The sequence below is a fragment of the Pollicipes pollicipes genome, unplaced genomic scaffold (assembly GCF_011947565.3).
Source record: "Pollicipes pollicipes isolate AB1234 unplaced genomic scaffold, Ppol_2.1 Scaffold_5724;HRSCAF=6776_pilon_pilon_pilon, whole genome shotgun sequence".
Classification (NCBI taxonomy): Eukaryota; Metazoa; Arthropoda; class Thecostraca; order Pollicipedomorpha; family Pollicipedidae; genus Pollicipes; species Pollicipes pollicipes.
Window position 1 is genome coordinate 9134197 of NW_023596746.1, and position 15672 is coordinate 9149868.

General features: G+C 49.3%; 1 pseudogene; it reads left to right on the forward strand.

Annotated features, from left to right (window-relative positions):
* LOC119102461 (zwei Ig domain protein zig-8-like) overlaps window positions 1–14803 on the forward strand; it is an 85061-nt pseudogene extending 70258 nt beyond the window's left edge.
* The last annotated feature ends 869 nt before the right edge of the window (window positions 14804–15672 follow it).

Here is a 15672-nt window from a genome sequence, read left to right on the forward strand (position 1 = left end):
GCGACCGCGCCCGGGGCTCACCGGCGGACTGGGCGCAGATGCACCGGTCGGCGGCGCGGCCGGAGACATGGCGGGCGGCGCGGGCTCGGCAGGAATCGCTGCGCCCGCGCGGTTCCAGGGTATCAGGGCCAGGGTACACTCGGTTGCTCAGATGCCCCTTCATATTGGTATCGGGTTCTTTCCATTTGCTTGGAGGACCCCGTGCTGTTGCTGGGGACTCATATGAGGCAACGCTCCAAGGCACTCGATGCTCAGGGGCCCTCTTCTTTGACCTATATCTCTTTCCCTTTTTGAGCTCATTTGCTGAGTACCCTTCACTTGTCAGAACTCTCTCTGTTAACCTGCCCGGGCACTCTTGATCACACAGGAGTGTTAATTCATGTACACTGATCTTCGGCTAGTGCCCTTTGTTCATGGGATCCTGTACTCCGGCCGGACCCTATATGTTGGCTTGCCGTGGTGCTCCCGATCGTTCAAAGGTTCCACCATATTGGTGTGAGGTTCTTCTCGTTTGCTATGAGGACACTTCACAGTTCATTGGAGCTTCTTTGTTGGCCTGCCGCGGCAGTTTCGATTGCTCAGGTGCCGTCCTGAGTGGTCCCAGGTTTTTCCATATCATAGGAGGGCCTACGCTATTGACGGGGATCTTAGTAACTTCTATCGGGGCTTTACTTCTTACCGACTGATGACTGAATTTGCGGCTATGAGGATTACGCCGGCGAATCCGTTATTGTCATTGCCAAACATAATTCTACGCGCCGCCTACGTCGTGCATCTTGTTCCAATTGTTTACTGAATTTGTGATGATTATTATACCTGTACGTTACGTGTTAATAAATTATTTAAGGACAGTATATTCTGTATTCCCTTGCAACAGACAAAGCAAAAGCTCTGTATTAGTCCCCAGCCATCAGCTAATCTCATTAACTACCCGGCTAACCATGTATAAGCTAGAAATCAAGCTCATGCTTGATTTTGATGGTGTTTATCAGCCAATTTGAGTGCATGCTGTAATGTTTTATAGAAATACTATACAAATACTAAAAGAAATAAGAATTAAGGTAGAACTTTAAGCCTTAAATGACAGAATCCACCATAATCCGACGAAGATGAACAAGCTCCATGTATTTGTATACAAAGCACGCCCAGTTTTCTAGGGCTGTGCGCAGTAAGCTAGGTTCCCGTACACGAATTGCACACATACCAATATCAAAACTTAATGGCCGGAATACGATAATTTTTGGTGGGTACATCCCCGAGGTCCAAGGAGCTCATAAAGTAAGAGGACTTCTCCAGTTGTCTTGCATTTTCAAAGTGTACACGTGTGGAGATTTAGTTACTGTGAAGTTTACTGCTTCCGATCACTCCGATATGGTGTCGTGTTAGTTCTGACCGGTGCTTTTGACCGAATCGCACATAGCGTTTAATAATGATGTATATATATATATATATATATATATATATATATATATGCTTTTAGGACGACAGATACACGAAGCTCGCAGAACTTGCGCGGTATGTGACTGGTGTCTTACCCTTTTATATATCTGGCTCTTCATTTCATTTCGGAACCGTAAGCACTTCAAATCATCACAGCATAAAACACGAGCGTGCAAACCAGTAATAAACTTTGCACTGGACAGGACTCTCTGCCGTTTTAACTTGGCAACAACAAACAATTATTTAGCCGTGCAGAAGATATCATTAGCACCACACACTGTGAATAACACAACCAATGCAGCAAATCACAACATTGCATGCCAACCACCCAATACCCGCGCCATTCATCAGTGTCTTGTTCATTGCCTTAGTGATTTACTTGTGATGCTGCTCCAAAGAGATGACTCAGCAGTTTGATTTATTTCTTTGTTTAGAAGTCGTTTGTGGCCATGGATGAGAAATGCATCCAGAATGTTGAGTTTCATTGTTTTGTGTGCAGATAATAGAATTGCAGTGTTTTGTGTAAGCGCTTGGCTCGCGAGGAGAATATTGTGGTCGGGCTGTACGTGATTCCTTGTTGCCCCCTCCGTGAGGTGCTCCGTGAGACGTCGGAACAAAAATGTGGTTACACCATTATAGCATACGGAACCTTGCAGCAACACCCGGCAGCGGTCAACAGACGAATGGAAATGACCACGCATTGAAATGGGTACTTTCCAGCGCTTTATGAAGTCAGTGGGTATGCATGTGAAAAGTGTCCCCTTGCCGGATGTTTCACTAGTGCAATTTTTAGATTGGTAGTCGGGACGGATTACGGGAAGGCGCAATGGGAAGGCGCAATGATGTAATCTCTCTTGCTCATAATGCTGCAGCTGCTGAACCCGTTCAGAGAATCAACTGGTCTGCCAACTAAATTGCATTGGTAAAACGTTCTGGTCAGCAGCTGAAGACATTACGTCCCATTCTGGGGTCTCCAGCATCACGACCGGTCTCCTCCTGGATGCGGCTGGCTTTCTTACTGAGACATCCAGCAACGGATCGGCGAAGGGGCTTTCGCTGATGCAAACAGACTCTTTACTGGCACAGGAAGTCAATAATTGGCATCGAGACACTAATTCGCCTTATCGGTCCCTGGTTTAAATGGTACAGAGGATCTCTCTTCCGGTTCCCGTGTCTCTGGCTGGCACAGGCCTCTACACTGTCTCATTGTACATGGGAATCCCGTTTTGTCATTTCTCATAAATCCTTTCATTGTTGAGAGAGTCCAGACCAGCACAATATACTTTTTGACATACGGGGGCCCATCATCATCCCTATTCAGCAAATCTCCTGGTTGGGGCTCATTGCCGACACATGGTCTCTTGCTAGGGGCTGTGGTCACTGACCAGCAATGTGCTTCCTTTATTGTTTCAGGTTTCCCGACGAATGTAGGATGCCTTCCAATTGGCATTTAGAGATATTGGCCTTGTCTCTGCTCAGGAAATAACCCCTACGCCCCAGAATAGCACGGAACGGACTGTTTGATATGGCTGTTGTCAGTCAGTTGCTTCACATAGAGACACAGTCGCACGGGTCTCCGATCAGTGCTAGAGCTGCTCTTACATTTTAGGGTCCGGCCTTCAGGCTGTGATCCCCCATACGACCTCTGGCCTGTCCTTCGGACCGTTCAATCGGGCTCCTGATCTTCGGCCCCAAGGGACCAAAAAAGGACCTTCGAAACGCATGGGAACCTTGGAGCCTCAGGGGAAGGTGGGGGAGTTGTGCTTAATTCGGTTCCCGCGAAAATAATGCTTTAGGAAACATTTTCAGTACCCTTGGAATCTGGCATCGCCTTAAAATGAATGTTTCGGCCGATTGTGGTGTTCCAGTTTGAATTGGGGGCTCATAAACATAAATGTTATGATGCCCCCAATCAAGGTTCTTGCGGCATTTTCACTGAAGGAGCCGAACCAGGATTTCAACAATGTAAGGTAGGGCAACGGTGGTGCCTTTGTATTTCGGTGCCCCTTGAAAGGGAAGTTTTGGACTACCTTCAAATGTTCTTTCAATCGTCCACTTGCGTTTGGTGTCTCAAGGAAAAAATGCAATGGTGGTCCGAAAGAAAGGTGTCGCTTGGCAGAATGGGCCGATGCAGGATTTCGTCAATGGAGAGGCACGGGTATTGTGATGACGCATCGTAAAGCCCCAATGATAACGGAGGGTGTTGTTGCCTGTTTCCTTGAACAGGGTGCCCCTTCCCAGAACGGTCCGGTTCAGAATTTTTCCAAATTGAAAGGCACACAGATTGTAATGCCGCTGGATTTTGGTGCCCTTTTTAAGTATGTTTTTGGGCTTTGTAAATGGCCCGCTTTAGTTTAGTACCCTTTAGCAATCAAGGTGATGTCGCCCCGCAAGGACGGTTTTTGTGCCTCCCTGCCCCTGGGTGCAATCCAGGGTTTTATCAGGGTGGAAAGCTCAACATAGTTATGCCCCTGGAGTTAATGGCTCTTTCAGAATAAAGGGTTAGCGCCCTTTCTGGTACGCTCTGAAATTGGGTGCTTCTTGAAAAAAGGTTATGTTGCCCCGAAATGAAGGATTTGGTGCTCCGTCACCGCATGGGCCGACGCAGGGTTTCGTCGAGGCCTAGGCAGGAACGTCGTGGTGCCCCTGTAATTTGGTGTCTCATAAAGATATAGGCTACGTGGTCCCAAAAAAGGCATTGTTGCCATTTTGCAATGAGATTTAGTGCCTCTTCAGGGCGTCCAAACTTCCCTGGGCCCAAGAGGGAGAGGAATGACGACATGGCCCCGCCCCCTCTGGGCCCGCATCCGCTTTGTGGTGTCTCAGGAAGCATGTGCCTCTAGAAAATAAAAGCTAAGATACCAGGTAATGAATTGTTTTTAGTGCTCTCTGAGTGGAACAGGCAGATCGATAATTTTGTGCGGGTGAAGGGCATAGATATTGTGATATCCATGGATTTTGAACGCTGTTTAAAACCAAAGCCTTGAGAAATTTAAACTGTTCGGTTAGATAGGGGGGCTCGTTAAAATAAAGGTTATGGTGCAGCGAAATGAAAGTTATGGTGCTCCAAACAGACCATTTCAGTTCCCGCTAGCCCGAGGGGACAATCCAGGATTTCGTCAGGGTACGAGACACAACACTGCTGTATCTCTGAAATTTGGTGCCCTCAGGAAATGACGGCTTGGGCCGTTTATGGTGTACCCTGATTTCAGTGCCTATCGAAAATAAATATTCGTGGTCATTTGTGGCGCCCGTGCAATTTTGGGGTCTTTTCAAAATAAAGGTTATGTAGATGCGAAATGAAGATTTTGCTGCCTCTTCACAATTGTATTTTGTTGCCCCCTCACCCCAAGGGACAGAGGGCATAGCCCAATTCCACCCCATCCCCTTCAGCTCTGGATCCGCCATTGGTCAATGTCGGTTGACAAGACACACCTCACCGCCTCATCACCTCAAAGCGTAGCCCGTTATTTCTTCTTAATGTGTCATTCGGCTCCTGTCGCGAGCCCCATTTGTGTCACTTTGGTGTGGATCTGAGTATATACCATGTTGTGTTTATGACTGCAAAACCCAATTTTGTGTTCCGAAAAGTGTTGTTCGTACATGCTATGTAGCTGGTGCCTCCTTCGCACGAGACATGTGCGCTGGGCCATGCTGCCTCATAACTCTCCCACGCAGGTTCTGAGCACATGTTTCCTTCAAGTCAACAGGTACCAACCAGCGGTTCAGGTACGCACGCGAACAGGTGCGCACGCTGTGCTGCTACATACGGCCTGCTGCTAGACGCCTATTGCATACTGCATCGCTCATCCCGTTTCAATAGCGTTTGTAATAAGTACCATTCAAAATGCTCCCTGCTGCCCTTGCCCCGAGCACACGGTGTTCCTACCCCCGTTACCAAAACGTAGCAAAACAATGAAATGAGCTATGCTTATGAAAAACTGTGGTTATCACATCCACAGTATATATATATATATATATATATATATATATATATATATATATATATATATATCGTGGTTGCATTTATCTTGGCCTTATGCGAAGTCTGGTTCACTGACTTCTGACTTACGCGGTTACGACCATCGGTTGCCCTGGCCGATCAGCTGATCGTTCGCGCCATTTTCATTCGCGCCAGCCTGCCTGTTGCCAAGCGCGTGAAGTTCGGCGCGGGGATGAAAATGGTCTTATGGCATTTCTAATTGGTCGGACGGGGACGTTTCCCGCCTTGAGTTTCTTTAGCGCCGTAGTCGTCTAGCACCGGAACCCAGACAGATCGCGACTTGTCTCGCGGGAGTTGGTTTTCGGAGGCGGGCTCAGTGTCAGATGAAACAAGGAGCAAGGAAATGTGGAAGAAAGCAAACATTCTTGCCTCACATGGTTGCAATTGTCGACAAAATAAGGATCATCTTTGCACGAAACATCACTGCCGATATCCAGCGCAGCAATAAGAGAATGTGTAAGACAGCGAGAGTAGGTACTTACACATGCGCACGGCATAACACATGCAGAAGAGATATCACCATCAACCACATATTTCTAAGCATTACATGATATGAATTCACACATTTGCAATCTAATTCTGGTGACACATCTCCCGTTATATAACTCCGTTCATGACTAGGCATGATATCACGGAGGCTAGAAAAAAAAGCGTGAGAAGAAACACAAATGCACGGTATGCTGTCATGTTACCCGAGACATGCATTAGGGAAAACCTGCCTCCGCCTGAAATGGCGGACAAATCAAGTTAAATGGCAAAAGCTGCCACAACTACCGCCTACCGGCCACGTATCCGCTAAATACCGACAATGGCATGATGCTCTGACATTTGTCTCGGTGTTGGCACAAGCGATCAGTTGCTTGTCGCGTAACGCCTACACTATTGCATCTCCTGTTTCAAGAGCACTTGTAGCATGCCCCACACACTGGGCTTGCTGTAAGCGTGCTGTGTGCTCCTACATCCATTATCAAAGACTTAGCGAAATGTTGGAAGGAGCTGAACGTATCGAAAACTATTATGATCATATTCAAATTGCATACCCTGTCTTCGTCATATTTCCTTCGGTCTTATGCGTTCACTGCAGTTCGTCTGACGCGATAAAAGCGATCGGTTGCCTTGGTCGATTATCTTATCGTCCGCGCCATTTTCAATCGTTCGCGCCAACCTGCCTGTCGCCAAACGCATGCGAACGGTCTGGCGCGTCAATGAAGATGTTCTCGTTGTTCGAACGGGAAAAGTTTCGCGAGCATCGGAACCTTTCGGCGCCAGCCCATGAACAGAGCACAACTTGTTGCGAGAGACTTGGTCTTTTGGGACGGGGTCGGCGTGAGGTCAAGCTAGGAGTAAGCAGTTTTGGAAGGAAGTAAACATTGTTTTTCCTGTTTTGCCCGCTATTGCTTCAGTTATTAGCAACATGAGGAATATCGTTTCACGAAAAATCGTTGCCGATATCCAACGCTGCAATAGGATGACGTTTATCCCTCACCATGATTGGAGGTGATCATGGCACGTGTTTTGATACCAAAACGTGTTCCTAGATTTTCTGGTTTTGGAGCAGTGGCAGCTTGTGATGAGCACTCGACGGCGATCTATGGCCTGCTCAGGCGGTGGGCGCCGAGAGAATTGAACTACAGAATTTGCTCAGAATTGAACAAGACCAACGCCAGTTTAAGGTTTGTGTCATTGCAAGGCTTGTTCTCGTAAACATAAAGAAAAGCTACAAAGTGCGGTTTTTCTGTAAAATTCGACCTTTGACCTGTCAACAACATAAAAACTAGTACCAATCGTGAGATCGTGTTCAGAACAATATACTGCTGTTCTCGGCAAGCTCCATCTTTATCAGCTTGAAAACGCCGGGGGAGGGTCACAACCCCTTCTCCCCCTCTCAGTCCGAGTTATGCAAAACGGCGAATCAGGGCGATGGCTAAGACATACAACGAGCATAGGTACTTAAACATACGTACAATGCACATGCAGAAGGGATATCACTATCAGTCACATATTTCCTGAGCGCAACATTACATAAATCCACACTTTTGCACTCTGATCTTTGGGTGCCAAAGCTCTCCCCTTATGTCGCTCTGGTCATTACTCGGCCAGATATTCCGGAGCTGGACAATCTTCACAAGAAACAGAGAATTGCACGATATGCTGTCATTTTCACCGAAAGAGTCATCTAAATGATTTGCCACCGTCAATCACGAAAACATATGTGACGCATTTGAGCTTTTAGCACGGCAGTGTTTTTGAGACACAAGTAATTTTGAATGTGTATTCGCATTGCCCTGCCATAAGACTGTTGTTAGTGAACGGGGACACGCGCTGAAGCTAATTTTCGAGAACAAAGCCGATCGACTTAACCTATAATGACCCTTTGTCTTGGCCGATTCTGGACCACTACCTGGCGCGAAATATGATGCATGACTTAACCGCATGTCCCGACTGAGCGGCCAGAGGGGGTCCACGAGTTTACCAGGGAGGGCTTCTTGGACTGCTAGACGCTGCTACGGTATTGTCCAAATTTTTATTTGGCAGTATTTTTGCTCTTCTCATTCAGTATGGTCATTTTGTGGCTTCACGGTTCCGAAAAGAGCTCCTCCCAGGGGTTTCCTTGACCCCTCGCTCTCTTCTCCCCCCCCCCCCTTTTCAACAGCCCGAACCCAATAAAGTTTTCAGCTAAGAATTGAGACCCCATGCATTTCTCGATTGGGGATGAAGGACCTTTCCGTCCCCTTTCAGATTTCCAATCGGTAACTATTACTACACATGATACATTGGTCCCCTCTCTGACGCCGAAGGCCCTCTGGCCGGGATGGTTGACCCCGGATCAACGCGGGGCGACTCACGGTTTCAAAAAGGTCCCAAGAGTAGCGGGTTTAACAAATGGCACAGGGATCCCAGTTCGACGCTTTTGGACCCTAAAGAAAACGGGCAGAGGGACCCTGTCCGATGTTAGTTCCTGACTGATGTAAACATCTTCCATTAAGACGCCCGTCAAGAAGAAGGAAGGGGGGGGGGCGGCTCTGGTCCAGCACGAGCGAGATCCCGAGATGTCCGACATGTCCGGATGTCCGGCCCGCCGGGATGTGTACTGCGGCGAACCGAGTGAAACCGAGTCAGGGACCTCGGGCTCTGACGCGAAGATGGCGGCATACCCGACTGAGCTGGCAGTGTTTCGACCGCGGACGAGCTGCCCCACGGACAGACCTCATGCGCGTGTGGCGGGGTTCCGTTCTCGGGCGACGGACGGTGCGCGCGTGAATGCATTCTTTTTTGGCGGCCGGGCTGCCTTGTCCGCCGGCCCGCTGCTGGAGTAGCTGCCGGGCGGACCGTCGAGCTGGGCAGCCTCTGGGCTGGCCTGTGTGTCCGAGCTCCTCGTCCAACCGATTGCACATTATTATTCCCACATATATGCAGTGATTGAGCGGAAGCACTGTCTGCAAATTTGGCGGGCGGCGATCTGTTTGTCGGGACGGGCTGTAATACCGATCGGGGCTGTACGTGTCACCGGTTGCTGTGGCTATTTCGAGACGGAACGCTTCTATTACCCATTTACCAGGCATTAGGTACGTGGGATGTGGTAGTGGTGTCGCCAGGACTCTATCCCAGCATACAAAAGTCCAGAGATGAGCACCCTAACCACTAACTACCGTCCCACCATCGCCCCTCAGCAGCGCGAACTGCACCCGTTCCCATAATATCCAGACTGGTGTTGCTGGACCCGAAATTCTATACTTAGGAGGTTCTGAAGCGCAAAAGGAAGAAAGTGTGTCAAGATTGATGAAGTGGATGGCGAATGCAAGCTCACGATTCTCCCAATTCATTCAGCTTATCTATCGCAAACCAGCTCAGTAACATACATTCAGCCCCGCTGTTCAGATGGTAAATCAACAGTGCCTTTAAGCGCGGCACGTGCGTGTGTTTTGCGTGACGTTTGGCAGGCAGTTGAATACACTCGCATTCAGCGTTTGCTTTTTTACTTCCTCTTTACTTCCAACCAGGAGTGCGGTTCCCTATTCAGTTGCAGGGTTTTCACCCCCCGCCGTAATTTGGGTTGCAGCCTGCAGATTTGTGAGAAAGGGAGCCCAATTCGGAGAGAAATCAATTCGTTGGCATCTTATCGCGGTACCCTTCGTTGTATTTTCATCGCTCAGCCAACCAACTTATTTGGTAAACCACACCCGTTTAAAGCGTACTTAATCGAAGAAACGAATTGTTTTTAGGCTGAGCCATTGAACGTGTCTCACCAGGAAGTAGTATCCGGATTCAGCTGATGAGACAGCCCCCACCCTCTCTCTTTGAGAGTAAAGGCATCTAGAATTCAGAATAATCCCCGTTTGCAGGAGCGTGTGAAAAGTTTGCAGTGGAGGAGGGAGGGGAATCAGTCAAATAAAATCACTAACAATGTAGGTTAGCGTGCCAGGAGCTGGAGATCTATATGCGCGCCTACCTGGAGCAGACATCCAATCAGTCAGCCTTACACATCAGTCATCAATTCCTTCAAAAAGTGAGAAACATCACCAACTCATACAGTAAATAACGGAACCAAATACCGCGGAGAATCCTATCCATAGCCCACAATACCAAACAGCAGACAACCTGACAGGTGCTTTCCACGATTACCGTGCAGCTACTGCCGAATAACCAGCTATTTCCGATGCCACGAGCCAGGGATCAGTGTTTTGAATTATTTAATGCGCCTGCTGCCAAGAGCATGCTGACGCGGCAAAGTTGGTGCGCTGAAACAAAACGTTGTCTATGTCCATGCACGGTGGTGTATAACCGGGCGGCACCGTACGTCATGACGTCGCTCGCCGGCTGAGGCGGACGAAATCGGCTCCGGTAGCCCTCTATCGGACAATATCCGAACCGTTAGGTGAAATGTTGCGAGAAAGTGGGATAGTATTCCAAACCGTGGGTCTCACGCACGCTGGACGTTATGAACACTGGACTTTATGGACGCTGGACTTTATCAACACTGAACTTTATGATTCTCCTCTGTCCAGGGGCTTTGGACGTTTTCTGGACCTTATGAACGCTGGATGCTGCGATTTCGGACTTCTTGACCACTGGACTTTATGAACTCTGGACGTTTCAATACTCATCCTTTTACACACGTAAGCTCTACATTGTGGGAAAGTTTCAGGTAAGTTTCTGTCCTGTCCAGGAGCTCAGTGATTTGAGCGTCCACCTTCCGATGCACTCAGTCTTGGCGGGCTGGGTTTGAGTCGCTTCATGCACTTTCCGTTTTCCTCGGACTGGACTGGAAACACATCCTGGACTGGACCCTGCGGTATGTGGCAGGGGTCGCGCGTAAGCTCAGGAGACGTTTGGGGGCAGAACAGAACGTGCCGAAGTTTGTTTGCCAGAAGCAAGTTTGTACAATATTAGCAACATTCCCGAGGTAAAACGCGGGCATTTTTAGCTCGATGGATGACCCCTAGACTTTTTTAATCTCGTCACTTGTCTACTGATGTGCTCCGCAGCGAAATAGTGAGAGAGGTCGCACTGTGGATAAATATCCCCACGTCATGCAAAAGGGGCACCCCTAATAATAGTTATCTCAGCCAATGCCTTCGTGCTTGAACATGTGAATCCGAATCCGAAGCCAGTGGTTTCAAACTGAGCTGGACGCAAGTCAGCAGCTTCGAAGGTACGAAACACGAGACCCAAGCCGAACCATCACTTAAAGATCACTAGGCCGGAATCGGAGCCGATCGGTACAACGTTTTGCGGAACTAACTTGCGGTCTAGACGCGGTGTTAGCATTGCGAATGGAAAAGTTCTCCGGGCTCATCTCGTATGCCAGTTTACACGCGAAGTTTGGGACAATTATTCCCCCGCCGTCGACGGGTGTCAGTTGATCCTGAGAATGATTTGAGGGTGTTTGGCTTTCAGGCATGTATGTGTCAGAGCCTTGCAAATTTGTGTGGCATGTGTATGGGAATGACAGGACGGGTACGCACGTGTTATTGTGAAGTTAAGTCGCAGCTGAATGGAAAAATTCCTCATGAGGAAGCCGAATTCAGCAGCTCAAGACCGCATTAGGCCGAAGCCAGCAGAGACGCTGGTAAGGGGACGGGGAGGACAATGTTCGGGTTTTGAAGGAAGTATTGACATTTTTATGGGGTTTTCAACTCAAATAGACATCTCGAAAATCATTCGGTGCAGCTCCCGGCCTGGCCTTCTGATGACCCAAGCACGATAGTTTCTGAGCTACACGCCAGCGAAGGTGTGTTGACCATTTCGTACAGGCTTTTTCAAGGCCACCCAGGCAGCCATGACGTCATAATAACATCTTTCAAATCCTGCTATTCCACTGGCCATGGGAAGCTCAAGACTAAAAGAATGTCAAGCCGGTCATATTTGGCGTTCGTGAGCACAATTTTCACATATATCAGCGTCCAATTGGCTCTCAATCAGTGGTGTGCGATGCACGATGACGTCTTGAGGAGCATATCTACTAAATGGAGAAATTACGATGTGTAGAACAGCCTTTCAACTTAAAAGTATATTGATAGTTATATGTGAGATTGTTTCGTCCCATCTGACGCTTGCCTCAATATTTTCAGATATTATCATTTTCTTCAAGCCAGGCTGATATGTAACCATTGTGTGAAGCCGAAGGTTATGTAACGCGCGTGCATACCGTAGGAGATCCCAGTGCTGATACTTTAAGATCAGCCGTTTCAGTACCTCCTAGTTGTGAGAGAAATTTGTTAACATTTTTAAGTGAAAATGAAACCGTTGGCAACACCAGAGCTCAGAGAATGTCCTGAAACGCAACTAGGATGAACGATGCTGGGTTTGAACCAAATTGCTGGCTCCAAAGTTACCGTTAGGATTCTCGCAAATCTCAACACCAGAAAAGTTTCCATCCGATTTTTGTGAAATTCATTCCTTAAAGGGATTTTCCCTCATGTGCATGGGGCTTTGAACTAAGATGGCTACTTTGAAGACCATTCGTGGCATTTCACAGCCATGCCCTTTTTAAGAATAAAACCCTCGGTCCTGAGTTTCACACCCGCGAGCTTTGCAGGCTATGTCGTGCAGACTATTTTAAGGCCACCCAGACATGTACGATGAGATAGAAACGTCAACCGAATGCCGCCATCTCCTTGATCATGTTGTACTTAGGGTCAATAAAAATATGATCATCGAATTATTTGTGTCTGCCCTACGTCAGCATGACTCGTGATATCATCGGACATCAGCTGGCCACCAAACAATTGCTGGCGTCGAGTGCACGTTTCAAACACGAGTCACGTTTTGTGCTAAGTGATACAGCACTTTGGGCAGCGGTACGAGTTTTGACAATACTAAGACTGGGAACCTCAAAACACAGAAACCCGTCAAGAATAGCGCCACAGCCATGCATGGGAATTCAAGCAAACAGCTTAAAATCACGGAGAAAATATGCAAGAGTACCACGTCAAAGGGCCAGAACACAAGCACATAACGTTATATGTGTGTTGCAAACGCTCACCAACAAACACGCCCACCCTCGTTTAGTTGACGTGTTACGAGGTATTCCGCTCGTCTGCCGCAGTGACAGTTCCGACACGGGCAGTCTAGCAGCGACTCTGGCGTCAAAAAGGCTTTCATTACGCCATTAAACGGTGTCATAGTGAAGAATATATTAAGTACATGGCTACATTTTGTTATCTAGAGTAGTGTGTTCCACGTAAAAGCAAACTTATAGATGCAAGTGTGTGTTTTCATCACATCTGATGCTTACCTCACTATCCTCAAATGTGAACACTCCCTTTAAAGGGAATGCTACGCATTTGAAGATATTAAAGCCGGAATCAGATATGATAGAACAAGCTCACTTGTAACTATTGGTATACTTTTAAGAATAAAACACCGCTCCAGGTACTACAACTTCTCTGTTTAGTAAACACACTCCTCGATACGTTATTGTTTGGTAACGTCATCGTACCTTGCACAACATTGATTGAGGACCAAGCGACGATCATTATATCTGGAAATCGTGCTCACGAACGCCAGATAAAAACGACTCGACCATCATACATCTCTTGGCCATGATCCTCGCATGGATTATGAAATGGCGGGATTTGAATGACGTTATCATGACGTCATAAATGCCAAGGTGACCTTGAAGTACTCTCCCAGAAATACTCTACATTTTCGCGGGCGTGTAGCTCAGAAATTAGAGGGGGTTAGGTCTTAAAAAGGACAGAGCTGTGAACTGCACCGAAAGGTCTTCAGTACAGCTATTTCAGTTCAAAACACTCTTTTAACTGTGAAACACTCCCTTTAAGTGCAGGGGCTGCACATAACGTGGCCAGGGGGAGACACCCCACATCCTAGAAGATGCGCGGGCACCCAGTGCACTCGCCTGACTGCGGGCCAGTGTATCAGATGGCCGCATTTCCGGATCGGAATGCCCTGTGTTGAGACGACGAAGCATTTTCCTTGAGTTGGAGACCCCTTTGAAAAACGGAGAGACCGTGTTCTGGGTCAGGAGACCTCTTTTAACATCAGGAGGCCCTTTTCTAGCACATAAAGCCCCTTTTCGGACAGGGAGACGGTTTGCTGGATAAAGGGACCACTGTCGTAGTCAGAAGTAACTCACCCTTCCCCAGAAGCAAACACCCCCTGAAGTACCCCGAGGCTCCCAGAAGGCTCCCCTCTAAGGTGGCCCCATTTTGTCCAGGAAGACTTTTTATACTTGTTAATGACTTTCACAAATTCTTTGAAACGCTTTGAGGGTCCCCCAAAAAAATGGCTTAATTGGCTCAACATAGGGCACGCGTTGGTTTCTTTTCGATTCGTTTTCACATGCCACGATTACACAGAACCTCCATCCTGCGTTCATGCATTTCAATCGCAGGGAAGAACCGACACCGTCATGGTGCCTGAATGTCTTCACCAGACATCAGCCGGAACGCTACTTAGAACCATGGGAAGCACACGAGCTGGACCGGCAGCTGGAAATCAAAGAGCCCGGCACATTTGAATGCCACCGGGGCCAGCTTTCGTGGGGCCGCCTGAAGCGGACACAGGCCGTCAGATGCTGTACTAACGTTGCCCCCACAGGCCGTCTGATACCCTTCCTCCTCTCCCCCCCCCCCCCCGTTTATCTGAATCCTCCCCCGCCTTCTCGGCCGTCTGACACTGTCCCACGGCCGTCTGAAGCTGTCATTCAGCCGTCTGACGCCGTCGCCACGGCCATCTGGTCCTGTCTGCCCGGCCGTCTGACACTGTCTGTCGTCCTCAGGCGAGAAACCGGCGGCAATGCAGACGAGCAGCTCGCCGAACCTGCCCGGCCGGCTGGCAGCCGCCGTCGTCACACTGCTCGACCTGCTGGTCTGGACATGGATGACGTAACGTGCCGCACGGCGCGACGCTGGAGACACCGCGTGCTCCGCGTGACCGGCGCCGCCTCCAGTGAACTAAGTCAGACGGGTTGGCAGTGGACACGGACGGCTGTCTGGCAGTGACAACAGACAGTCGCCCGGCCTGTTGACGGTGGTGCAGGACCATGTGACTGGACCGGCTGCTGTCGCGAACGGACGCTGGCCGGCCCGTCTGACCCGTGGTGTGGGTACGAGCTGGTCTGGCCGTGGTGTGGGTGCCAGCTCCCTGGCGGACCCTGCCCGTGACTCTAGCCGCGAGCGCGTGCGGCGGGAGCGTACCTCCCGTCGTCCGGCGGTCACGGCACCGGTGCCGCTCCGTGTAATGGTGGACAGGCCGCCAGCCCAGACATCTGGCACCCTGTGATGTTCCTTTGACGGCTCTGAGGGACCTGTGACGGCCCGGCAGCGGCCGTGTTACGGTCATGTGACGTTTCCCCCCCCCCCCCCCCCCCGGAGCGCTGCGGCGGCCATGTGACAGGGACAGGGGCGGACCGAGCTCGGTGGAGGGACGAGTGTGTGCGATGCCGCGGCCGTCGGTTGGTGATCCTCTCTGTCGCATCTACCCTGGCTGCCGCCTCCTCCCGGATCGTCCGCTCACCTGCCCGGCTGCATCTGCCCAGCCCCTTCAGGCAGGTGCACAGGTGAGGTAGCTTTCTTCGCGGCAACGTCGCATGCCGTCGTGACCAGATGCCGACAGAACCCTGCTGACTATCCTTTGTCGGATGACAATGCCCATTGTACACTGTTTTGGCTCTTTTCATTCAAAGTCGCATCTTCCGTTCCTTACCACATGGTGTGATAAGGACCATGTCGAAGACAAACCGATGACGACGGGCAGCAAAATGC